The sequence below is a fragment of the Chelonoidis abingdonii genome, chromosome 6 (genome assembly GCF_003597395.2).
Source record: "Chelonoidis abingdonii isolate Lonesome George chromosome 6, CheloAbing_2.0, whole genome shotgun sequence".
Classification (NCBI taxonomy): Eukaryota; Metazoa; Chordata; order Testudines; family Testudinidae; genus Chelonoidis; species Chelonoidis abingdonii.
In genome coordinates, this window is record NC_133774.1 from 83,441,085 (window position 1) to 83,454,331 (window position 13,247).

Consider the following 13,247-nt stretch of genomic DNA (forward strand, 5'->3'; position numbering starts at 1 on the left):
GGGCAACATATATATATATATATATATATATATGTTGCCCTTCTAAATAAAAAGAGGGCTTTTGCACATGTAGTGCCATTGCCAGTAGTCTTAGAACAATTCTTAGAGATAAAGGTGGGAGAGATTACCAATTAGAAATGTGATGCAACAGAATATGCATGGTTTGCCAAAAAGTATTAATATAAAAGTGGTTTTAGATAAGGGAGGGGATGCTAGAAACATAAGTTTTGATATAAGTTTTTAACTTTTATTAAGAAGTGTGGGTTTATTTATATATTTATTGATAAAACATGGATAAAACATGTAGATGATATGAACTATTTGTTTAGATTCCAATTATATGATATTTAAGGATGATTTCTTTTCTGACTTCAACTTTGACTGACTGTTGACAGAGTTGTTCATTTCTACAAGCAGTAGATTTGCACAAAACTGTCAGTTTTATGTCAATTTCATGGTTTCATACAAGCGTGCTATAAATCACAAAAGCCTTTGGGTGAAATTCAACCCTTCTCCCAGCACAGAGTCCAAGTATGAGGCTGTGAATGGGAGTTTTCATAGGGGTTGAGGGAATTAAATCCTTTCCCTACAACTATGGGCAGTTCATGACTGCCCTCTGTAGCTACTTTTGCAGATTACGGGTTGGAACACTGGCAGCACCTCATTTATATTTACTATTTGAAAGGTTTAGGTCCTTTGAATCAGTTCCCATGGCCCATATACTGGTCTGTTTGGCATTATTGTAGATAGTAAATCTGTGGCATGCCAAGGTGCGGATACTTCCTCCACAACTGTTTCACTTATCCAGAGTAGACTCACTACCAGTTTTAATTAGATCAGATGGCTCTTTCTACATTGTTAAATTTTGTCTGTTTAGAACGGCACTGTAATGTCTTGTGGAAATAAATCCAAGCACACACAAAAGGAATAACTATTCCATTAGCTGCAGCAGTCTGTTCCACACTCCAACAGTTTGTGCCTCTAGCAGTACAGGGTACTCAGATTACAGTACGATGTTCTGAAGGAACACATCCTTACAGGCGCTATAGCTTTTAATAGTTGGTGGTTTTTTGGAGGGGAAGGTGCTGTTTTTTATAGAACTGGGAATGTTTGTTCATGCATAGGAGCTGTATTCTTTTTTTATATGATATTACTGAAAATCCATTATGTAATAAACTGTCTGAGATTTCTCTAAATCAGCCCATTGTAAAGATTTTCTGTTTAGTTTTAAGGGGATAGGTTTTTAAGGACTCCTGGCTAACTTTAGGGCAGCGGTCATGTTTGTTCTGGAGTGGTGGATGCGGGTGGGTGGGCGAAGAAAAAAAATAATGAACAAAATGATATCAGTGCAGGTGTTACATTTAATGATATATAGTAAGTAATTGATGGAGCAAAATCAAATGATTCAAAATGATTGTTGGCATTAAGTATCACTCAAGTTATGACAACATAGGAGGAAAAAAAATACAAACTTCGTCACTGTTAAAAACTGAATTACAGACTCATTCCTGATTTGAATTTTTACAAACTAAGGGCTGTATACTTTGCTTGGTCATGTATAGATGGCCTTTAGTTTGCTGGTTGGCTTATTTTAAAATACATTTTATTTTCTTGCTCTGGATTAGTCATCTGTGGTTGCTTGAGCACAAGTGTTCCAGTGTAGTTTTTGCAGTTATTGAAGAAAAATAAAAATTAATAAAAGAAGGCTTCCTAAAACAGTTTTGGACACAAGATAAGAAACTGCTCCATCTGTTGGGATCTTTGGGGTTAACCAGGGACTTAATGATTTGAGTCTAAATTCTGCAAAAACAAAAATATGTAAATTTTGAGATTTGAAATTATTTTCCCCCTTCAGCTTTTGAAAATTATGGCTAAACTTTGAAATGTCTTTTAATGCACTGATTAAAATTTGGAGCCCTGTGCATAATACAATTATGTGGCAGTGCAAATTACGTCATAAACTAACTTTTTGTTAAACTAAATAAATTTGCACATTTAAAAAACCCTAGATATAAATAGATGTTCTCTTGCTGTCTTTCAGCTTCTCAGCGTGTTCACAGGCCAGTTTAGGATCTCTGCATTAAGGGGAAAGTATGGTTTGCTGGGGAAATAGGGACAACAGAGGAGGAGGTAATATCATGGAAGTACCTAAGGAGCAAGAAGGTATTTATATAATCGTTGTCTGGGGAACAGGGAAAGGCTTGCCAAGTAGGAGTTGACAGCCAGCACCGTCAGACTTTTTCTTTTGGGTTTTAATAACTGTGGTATGGCAGTAACTTCCTCTTGTTCTCCTCAAGACATTGCTTGAGCCCTATCTACCACAATCACTGTGGTATCTATGTGCCAGACTGAAAGATTTAAGACCCTTGTTGCCAGCTCTTACAATTTTATAGCGAGTCTCTCAATATTTGGTATTTTACGTAAAGCTCCAGCTTCTGAGTCATGTGATTATGTGAGAATCTATTTTTTAAAGTAAGTTTCTAGCCCTCATGGTTGAAGAGAAAAGCTTGAAAATACGAGCCATACAGTAGGGGTGGGCAAACGTTTTGGGCTGAGGGCCACATCTGGGTGGGGAAATTTTATGCAGGGCCAAGGCAGGGGGTTGGGGTATGGGAGGGAGTGCGGGGTGTGGGAGGGGGTGCAGTGTGCAGGAAGGGGCTCAGGGCAAGTGATGGGGCAGAGGAGGAGTGTGGGGTATATGAGGGGGCTCAGGGAAGGGGGTTCGGGTACAGGAGGGGTGTGGAGTGCAGGAGAGGGCTCAAGGCAGGGGTGCAGGAGGGGTGTGGGCTGTGGGGGGGTTCAGGGCAGGGGGTTGGTGCAGGAGGGGTATGGGGTGCATTAGTGGGCTCAGGGCAGGGGGTTGGGGTGCACAGGGGTGCAAGGTGTATGAGGGAGCTCAGGGCAGGGAGTTGGGGTGCAGGAGGAGTGTGAGGTGCAGACAGGGGGCTTAGGGCAGAGAATTGGGGGGTGGCGTGCAGGAGGGGTTTGGGCTATGGGGTGGCAGCGGCACGTACTGGGGCCAGGGCAGGCTCTGGTGCATGCCTGTCCTGGTCCCACGCCATGCTGTGCTGCTCCAGGAAGTGCTGCAGCCCCTGGGGAAGGGGGGCTTAGGGCTCCGCATGCGCTGCCCTTGCCATGCCTCCAGGTACTTCTGCCGAAGCTTCCACTGGCTGTGAGTCCCTGATCCCAGACACTGGGAGCTGGGGGTGGTGGTGCCTAGAGACAACAGCAACTCACGGAGCCCTCTGCCCCCCCTGCCCAGGGGCCACAGGGAAGTTGTGCTGGCTGCTTCTGAAGGTGGCACAGTGCCCATGGCATCATGGGGGGGCAATCCCATGGGCTGGATCCAAAGCCCTGAGAGGCCAGATCCGGCCTGTGGGTCGTAATTTGCCCACTCGTGCCCTAAAGGCTCAAATACTAGAAGACAAATACATTTCCTCTCCTCTTCCCCATAAAATCAGATGATTTTTAAGCCAGTCTCATGATTCTTTGGGATTTATTTTATGATTTTTGAAAACTTGGGGTTAGCAATACTGTAATTTTCTGTGTTGTCCTATTGGATAATATTTGCTATTTAGTCATATTGGGATGTTCAGTCTATGGGTGTTTTTTCTGTGTGGGTGAGGTGTCTATGGAGGGATAAGCTAGTCGGCCAGTTTTATGGCTTCTGTTATGGAAAGGGTTGTATAAACCCTAGAATCCTGCATTTTGTTCTAATGAAGGCAAGAGATGAGTTAAACCTCATTTGCATTTCCTGATTTCTACTTGCGGTGTGTCCCATCCTGCATACTGTTAGGTGCATCACACTCATAGGCAGTATTTTTGAAATTGGGTGGAGGGAGATGAGGAGTTCAGCCCTAGACCATTGAGTGCTTTGAATGTGAGGACTGGCATCTTGAATTGGATCTGCTGTTTGATGTGGAGTCAGCATGGTGTGCACTTGCAGATTGTCTTCTCTCAGCTACAGTTTCACCTTCAGAGTCATGCAGTTTAATGAATGATTTTTCAGGTTAATGTTGTCACACACATGAGTGTAATTCTGCTGCATAAATGGTGAGAAAAGAGTAATGCTATATAACTTAGTATAATGGGCTGCATAGTTCTTGTGCATTTCCATTTATGTAAATTTCAGTAGTACAGTTTTGCTCTGAAGTCAGTTTCAGTGTATGCCTGGGTCTGTTAGATGTTAGGTAGAGGGAGATAATATATTGAATCTTGCTTTAGTGAACATATATTGGACACAGTACATATTGACGTTTGAAGGTTACTACAGTAATTTAACAATATACATCTATAAAATGAGTTTTCCATGACCTTAACCTCATTTCTTAACCTTACTTAAAATTCCAAAATCAAAAAAGCTACTGCTAACCTTTACTAACCTCAACAATGATGTGGCTACTTTGTCACCATAACAACAGTGCTGGATTGCAGTTAGCATAAAATCAGTGTCTTTAAAACAGAGACAGAGGAAGCTCATAGTATGATTACTGAGTCAAAATTAGTCTGTCTATTTAGGTACTAAAATATGGATTTAAGTGCCTGGTGTTAGGCATCCAAATTTGAAACTGCTGACTTTTGTCCGTCCTAAGAACTAGTGCAGTGGCTATTTTGTGTGTATTTAATACTTGTAAAGGGGCCTGAAAAATATATGTCTTGAGAGAATTAAGTCTTCTATGCATAGAACAAGCACAGTCCAGTCAGTGTCCGTAGAAGCTTCTCCATATTGCCTCACTAGTGTACCTCAGCCTTGATCAAGTAGGACCATCTCTAGAGTGAGTGGCTCGTTCAAGACTCCATACCAGTTTAATCCTTGAACTCTCTACTGAGACCATCAACAAGGTTACAAACTAATGTCAGTTATGTAGGTGGTTTAGGGATGTTGATTCATGTGCACTGGAAAGTGAACTGAGTTAACCCTTTCTGACAGAACATTAGCTCACTACTGGCCAAACATACGACCAACATGTGAAGTGCTCTATGACCCTGATCAAATGCCCATTGAAATCAATGCAACAACTCTTTGTTTTGAAAAGGCATTGGATCCAGCCTTATAGTCCATTATTAATCCCCTTGACAATACCCTAAGTAAAATGCAAATGTTTGGAGGGTTTGCCTGGAAATTGCTTTTGGGGCCCACCAGTGGGCTAGCTTTAGGATTATCCTTTGGCAAAATCTGTAAAGTGGTTTTCCAACAGCTATCCCCCCAGTGTTTCTGGGGATACAACCTTGTCAATGTTTGCATAGTAATCGAAAGAAAATTTAGATTATTTACATGTCACATAGCTAGTGTTAAATATTTTTCAGCAATGGTCTCTAGAAGTTGGGTTGGAAATGCTAATTATAATTAAAAACTTTATAACAATAAATACATCTTACAGATTTGTGGTGACAAGTGCTCCCTATCCTGTGTACTTTCATACTTGTTCATACATGAATAAGATGACTTACAAAGTTTTTTCTTTTAAGTCTGCACTGGTGAGTCTCAATATCCTGGTTTAAATATTCAGATATAGCCAGTCTTGAGGCTGTAGTTTTCATAAGATATCTAGGATAATGAAAGGATTTTCTTGTGTGAAACTGAAAACCTGCTTACTGACTCAAGGTCCAAACTATTTCTACATTATTGTATACATGTATGCTCTCTCTTTTTCTCTTTTCCCAAACCACTTTCTGAAAAAAGTTTTTCTCAAACCCAAAGCTAAATGCCTTGTATTTACTATTATACATTAACACATGAATATCTATGGAAAATAAATACATACTGAATGTAAGCTTTTTTTGAATTCTGAAACTGAGTTGTTACAACTCAGAAAATACATTTTTAACATAAGAATATTAGAACATAAGAATGGCCATACTGGGTCAGACCATATTGGGTCCATCTGGCCCAGTATCCTGTCTTTTGACAGTGGCTAATGTCAGATGCTGCATAGGTAATGAATAGAACAGGACCATTATTGAGTGATTCATCCCCCGTCGTTCAGTACTGCAATGACCAGGGCATGGGTGGTCATGTCTAGTTGTCAGTGCCAACAGTCAGAACCGAAGACAGAGTCATGTACCAAGCTGAAGGTCAGCATCAGAGACAAGATCAGGTGCCAAACAAGGGTGTCAGAGCTGGAGATCGTGTCAGGGATGAGGTGTAGGAGCAGGGACAGCAGGAACTGGGAGTAGACAGGAGTCTAGGATAGGAGGACAGGAACTAGGAGCAGGCAGGAATAGAGGACAGAGGAGTCCGGTAAGAAGGAAGGTCCATAGGAGCAGTCACTCAAGAATTCCTCTAGTTGCTCAGACAAATTTCTGTTGTTACTTCCTGGTTTATATAGAGCTCCTAAGGCAGTGGGAGGGATCTGGATATTTCCCCTAATCAGGGGCTTAGGGTGCAGGGCCCTCCGCAAACTAATCCTTCACTAAGCCCTTCCCTGGTTATTCAGTGGTGCAGTTGGGTGGTGGTTGTGGCCTGAGGACTGCCTGGGGACATGTGGGTCTGGGTCTGAAGTGCGTGATTCCTCACAGGTCCCAGCATCTGACAGTCAGAGGCTTAGGGATATACAGAGCATGGGGTTGCAGCCCTGTCTTGGCTAATAACCATTGATGGACCTATGCTCCATGAACTTATCTAAGTTTTTTTTTTTTTTTTTTTTTTTTTTAAATCCAGTTATACTTTTGTCCTTCACAACATTCCCTGGCAATAATTTCCACAAGTGCGTTGTGTGAAGTACTTCTTCTTTTGTTTGTTTTAAACCTGCTGCCTATTAATTTCATCGGGTGATCCCTGACCTCTATCATGTCCCCTTCACTTTAGTTTTCTGTTTTTCGTGCTGAACAGTCCTAGATTTTTTAATCTCTCCCCATGTGGAAGTTATTCCATATCCCCAGTCATTTTTGTTGCCCTTCTCTGTTCCTTTTCAAATTCATATATTTTTTTTGAGATGGGGTGACAACAACTGCACGCAGTATTCAAGGTGTGGGCTTACAATGGATTTATATAGTGGCATTATGCTATTTTCTGTCTTATTATCCGTCTCTTTCCTAATGGTTCCTAACATTCTATTAGCTTTTTTGATTGCTGCTGGACATTAAGCGGATGTTTTCAGAGAACTATCCACAGTGACTCCAAGATCGCTTTCTTGAGAGGTTAATGTAGACCCCATCCTTTTGTCTGTGTAGTTGGGATGTTTGCCAATGTGCATTACTTTGCACTTATCAACACTGAATTTCATCTGCCATTTTGTTGCCTAGTCACTCAATTCTGTGAGATCCCTTTGTAACTCTTAGTTAAGTCCTAAACTGTCCCCACTCTTCAGCAATTTTGTGTCATCTGCAAACTTCGCTGCCTCACTGTTTACCCCCTTTCCCAGATAATCTATAAATATGTTGAATAAAATTGGTTTTAATAGAGATCCTTGGGGGACCCCACTCTTTATCACTTTCCAAAAGGAAAACTGACCATTTATTCCTACTCTTTGTTTCCTGTCTTTTAACCAGTTACTGATTCATCAGAGGATCTTCTGTCTTATGCCGTGGCTTCATGAAGAGCCTTTGGTGAGGGATCCTGTCTAAGGCTTTCTGAAAGTCCAAGTACACACTATATATTATTGGAAGGAACAAAAATATACTTATAATCCACGTCTGTTAAAGACACTGCATTATGAAAGTTTGCATTTATTTTGCAGAAGTGGAAACTGAGGTTTAGAGAGATTTGGGTCAACATTTTCAAAAGTGGCCACTAGTTTTGAGTATCTCAGATTTTAGTTGCCCAACTGGAGATTTTAGTTGCCCAACTAATAGGCATCTAGTATTGGAGAATACTGCTGAAAATGTGAACATGAGTAACTTGCCCAAGTTTATACGGCAAGTCATTGACAGAATAGGACCAGAACTCAATACATTCTCAGTCACATATGCTATTTCAGCAGAGTATACTTGTGCTCTAATAGGGTCTGTTGGTGTCAAGGAGGAGGGACTAATATATCAAACTAGCACAGCCTTTTGTTACAGATGTGTGCTTCCGCTGCTTTTAGAAAAGGAAAATAGTCCTCTAAGAATGAAATTGTAAGAGGTATCTGTTGCAAACCACTGAGGAGGACTGCTGTAAAAAGGTGATAAAATAACATTTTATTGGTAAATTAAGAAGAGATTACAAATGAACATTAGAATAATAGAAATTAGATGTAAACCCCCCTAATATGTAGTAGTTCATTCTACTGCTCATGCAGGTTTGTTTACTACAGCTTGTTATTAATTATTTTCTCCAGTTCAATTTTAAATACCTGGGGCAGTGGATTTGACCCACTTCCTTTGGGAGAGTGCGCTACAGTTTAATAGATCTCAAGTTTTCATGTTTTATTCTATAAATTTTGCATTGGCATCCTATTCTTCAGTGCTCAAATATTTGTGGATATTTTTGATATTCTCTTTAGTTGTACACATTTATTTCTTTGGATCTTTTTTCATTGGTCAGTTGTTACTTTTTTAACTTTGCGCAGTGGCAGTATCATAACCAATGAAGTTAATCTGAGGTGTGATTTTTGCTGCTTTTCTCTGATCTCTGCCAGTCTGTCTTCTTGTTTCTGATTACAGAGTACCCAAACAGAGTGGGTATAAAGCTGTATAAAGAGGGACTTGACCTCCATAAATAGGATACTTTTGTATGTGCATCTAACTAGTCTGTTTTGGGCAAGACCACAAAACAATGAATAAAGCATGAATTTAAAGTAGTCTTGTAAATATGTAAAGGATGTAGCTAGTAACAATAGTAAGCTGTGTGTGATAGTATGCAGCTGTGGTCTAGCATGTAGTGCAGCACGTGAACCATTCATGATCTAGATAGGGATTGGCTACCGAAATTAATGAACCAATCATGTAGTGCATGATACAATGCAGATTAAAAGGTACATGTGGCAGTTTGTTTTAGAATTTGTATATAAACTGATTAATGATTTTGTTCTTTGGATGTGTGATATGCCCTGTACCCACCATCTATGCTTGGGTCTGATCAACTCAAGTGTAGTTTGATTGTATGCCAATAAAGAAACCTCAGTGACAAATATGGAGTTGAACTGATGTCTTGGATTCCAGATAACTGGATAAAGTGTTCTCTCAGAACTGGATGAGGTATTCTGTATAAGCTGAGTCAAAAAGGTCTCAGAGGCAATCTCACCATATCCCAAAATAGCATTGTTGCTTTTTCTGCAACATCACATTGCAGCCACATATCTATTTTTCTGTCTATGATCACTATTAAGCTCATTTCCAAGTATCTTCTTCCCCTTTAGCGTATTGGATTCCCCCCTCCATTTCGTTTCATTTCCTGCTCTTGAGATCCCCTTCAGTATCCTTCTGGGGTTTATAATACCTCCCAATTTTGTGTCATCAGCAAATATCAGTAATATGTTGCTTGCTCTGTTTTCCAGATCATTAATGATGATGTTTAAATAAGACCTTCCTTTATGTAATTTATCAAAATATATGTACTTCCAATTACAGGGCAAGATTTTTTAAAAAACAAATCCATGCACACTTGATTGCTATGGACAACTACATTTTGTGTTGTTTACTACATTTTAGATCTAGGTTTGCCTGAATTAAAATGGGGTTATGTGACATGTGAGCGTCACACAATGAATCCTATACTTCAACTAACCACTACCAGGGATCTGAGACTTCAAGTGTCTTCCTGACTCCCTTTGTCTGGTCTTTTTATCTGATTACTAGATCACACTGAATTCCTGGGATGGTCATGCCTCACCAGCAACACTCACTGGATCAGAACATTTTAGATAAATTTGGATTTAATCTGTGGATCATCAGTACCTATACTGCATGCCCATTAGATAAAAAATGTAATCTTCATATGACAAATAAGGGATATGATATACACCTTTAGAAACTGTTGATTTGGTTGCCATCTGCCTTTTAGAGACATAGGTCTGTATAACAGGAACAATACATGCATTAAGAGGAGAACATACCCCCCAGATTTACAATATCTCTTGTTGAAGGTTTTGAAACTGGCACTCATATCCTTTTTAACACTGAGTCATCATTAACGTTCGTTTAGTAATCTCAGACTGGAACAGATTCAAACTCACATCTCAGGAGAGAAAGAACAGTGTATAAATCTATCCTGTCTTCTACTGGATGAGGCACTGCTTGGGGTTGTCCGTAAATGTTTCCACAGTGTCCCAGAAAAAGTCAACGTATTAACTATGAAGTTTGGCTACACACCAAACATCTTAATTACCACCCTGTAGCATTTCGTTTTTTAAGAATTTGATGTAGACTGCGGTATTAATTTTGAAATCAGCTTGATATACTGTTAAATTGTGCTGTGTTTTCTTGGTACATGACTTATCAGGGGCTTGAAAGGGCTCATGATGAGCTTTGGGATTTTATATGCTGGGTTTCTTCCAGTGTTTTGACAGAATCGATTTTGTTACAGCAAACAATGTCTATACCTCTGGGTAATTACTGGCAAAAAAATGTGTGTAAGAGCCCACTTAAAAATAAACTGTTAAAGGAATAGACCTGTGGAAAGAATAACATTTTCTGTGCACCAACCCAAATATATGTTAAATTACAATGAAGCTGCTTTAAAAGGATGAGTGTTTTTTAAAAAAAGTCTGTGTAAAGAGTAAACTTGCAGTGAAATAATGTACAAATACCAGATTATAATGAACCTGGGGCTGTTTATATTTGTACTGGGAGTTACCTCAGTGCACATCTAGCCAGTGGAGAGCTCCATAATGCCTCCAGCACAGGAAAGGGAAATCCTACCAGAGCCTTAGGAAACCTGGATCAGGAGAAGCCTGAAACTGCATTTGAACAGGAGCAGAGGCTGGCGGCAGCAGGCTGAGGTGTGGCTGTGGAGGAAAGGCCTGATAGGAAGCAGACTAAGAGCTTGGCTGAGACCCACCCTGTTGCTGGTAGGGGGCTAGTGGGACTGTAAGCGTGCGGCGCCTCCTGCTGGTCTCTTTCAGAAATTAGCTCATTTCCAGCCTTGGAGCGCCCTCTGCAGGCCAGTGTCCCACTGCCACTTGGCCCCCGTGTCCCTCCCTGGACTCTGGTGCCCCGTTATCTGGGGTGCTGCCCCCTGGCAGTAACCCCTCAGTCTCAGGGTCTCCCTTCCCCAGGGAACCCCCACCTCCTATCCCTACCTCGCCTCAGTCGTAGGCTACTGCCAGTCACCAACTCACCCCTGTGCCCTCGGGCAGGCTGCAGTGTCAGCCACTCATCATAGGCACGGTTGGGTCTGGACCTGCTGCCTCTCTCTGCAACCCAGCACCTCTATGGGGCCTTGGACAAGGCCCTGCAGCCTGGGGAGTTGCCAGTCTGGAGCTCCCCAGCCCCTCTAGCCTTTCCGCAGGCCTGCCTCACTCTAGGCATCCTGAGCTTCCCAGCAGCCAGGCCCCTCTTTCTCTGAAGGCAGAGAGACTGCTTGAACTTCAGCCTAGCAGCCCTTTTTAGGGCCAGTTGCAGCCTGATTGGGGCGTGGTCCAGCTGCAGCTGTTTCCACAATCAGCCTAGGGTTTTCTCTCTCAGCCCCGGCCTTCTCCAAGGGCTGGCTTTTAACCCCTTCTTAGCCAGAGTAGGGTGACCGCCCAGCTATAGGGACCCACAGCAGGAAGCTATGGGCTATGCCTAGAGTACTTGCAAATTTTGTTTTCTGGCCACACTAGTAAAGAGATAATCTTTCCTACTTGAATTGTGTGAGTGTTTTTGGGAAGCCCTGATGGTTATTGCCTGAAGAGCGGAGTTCAGGGAACACTTACAACACTTGCTTCCGAACCTATGGTACACTCAGCAAATTACCAAACACTTAGAGACTGATGTGATGGGCAATCAGTTGTTACCGAATATGATCATCTTTCATGGGAGTCATGGGTCCTCAGGTGGCTAATAAGGCCAATTTTTGAACCACAAGTTCTATTGCAATGAGGGCAGATGTTTTCAGGTTCAGCAGGAGGCTGTTAACCATTACTGGAAGCCAGTCTCTCCTTCCTTCTGTGCCTCTTGTCCTCTTCAGCTTGTTGGTGAGCAAGTTCAAAATGTAGGGGACCATCACATAGGACTTCACTCCATTTTAAGCGAGCCTAGGCAAGTGTCTCTCAAATGTCAATGTCAATATTACACTTTTTTAGATTGTTCTTCAGTAAGTCCTTATAACACTTCCATTGTCCACCCATGTTTTGATATCCTTCTTTCAGCTGAAAGAACAGGACCTGTTTTGGGAAGCGATGGTCTGGCATCCGGACAACACGACCGGTCCAGCAGAATTGCTGATGGATGATCATTGCCTCGATACTGGTGGTCTTTGCCTCTTCCAGGATACTAATATTGGTGCGCCTTTCTTCCCATTTGACCTTCAGAATCTTACGAAGGCAGTGTTGATGGTGTCTCTCAAGGACTTTCAAGTGGTATCTATAGGTTGTCCAAGTTTTGGACCCATACAACAGTTTTGGGAGAATAACAGCTTGATAAACAAGAAGCTTGGTGTCTGTTCGAATGTTGTGATCTTCAAAACCCCTGTGCCATAAACAAGAAAATCTACACTGTTACAGTTCAAGCGATGTTGAATTTCTGCATAAATATCTGCCTTGGATGAAAGATGACTTCCAAGGTAGAGGAAATGATCAACATTCTCCAGTGCCACTCCACTGATTTTGATAGAGGGAGGCATGTAATTACTCATTTGGAGAGGGCTGATAGAGCACTTTAGTCTTCTTGATATTAAGAGTGAGACCAAACGTAAGCATTGCCTAACACATTCAAGATAGATAAATGAAAGACTGGTGTACCACATCATTCACAGTGACACCCTTCAGTGTGGTGGTTACAATGTGCCAGGGATGTAACACACATTTAGTAGAGAGGGCTGATTTCCATTTTTAGTTATTGTTCATGGGCAGTTTATAAACAGATAACTACATAGTGCCCTCCATTCACAGTGAATACCCTGATGATGTCATTGGGAGGTTTTCACAAAGATATATGGTAGAGAATTTTTAAAGGTGACTAAGAGAGTTAATGCCCTACTTTCATTGGAATTCAATGGGTTTGGTGCCAGAATCCCTAGTTCCTTTGAAAATGCTAGCAGTCGTTATTAGCAGTAGTAATGTGTCCTGTATCTTTATTGTTGTATTCTCAGAATTACTCAGTGTTCACCCTTAGGGCAACCAATATGTCTGCTTTTTGTTTCACTTCCTTTACCATCTTCTTTTCTCTATTTATCTGTCTCATAG

At 41.4% G+C, this 13,247-nt stretch overlaps 1 protein-coding gene and 1 pseudogene across 1 annotated transcript in view; both read left to right on the top strand.

The window, feature by feature from the left end:
- Positions 1-13,247, top strand: part of ADAMTS19 (ADAM metallopeptidase with thrombospondin type 1 motif 19) — a 249,934-nt gene that overhangs the window by 25,714 nt on the left and 210,973 nt on the right. The gene's annotated exons all lie outside the window — the stretch shown is intronic.
- Positions 8,481-8,544, top strand: LOC116833766 (U4 spliceosomal RNA; annotated as a pseudogene).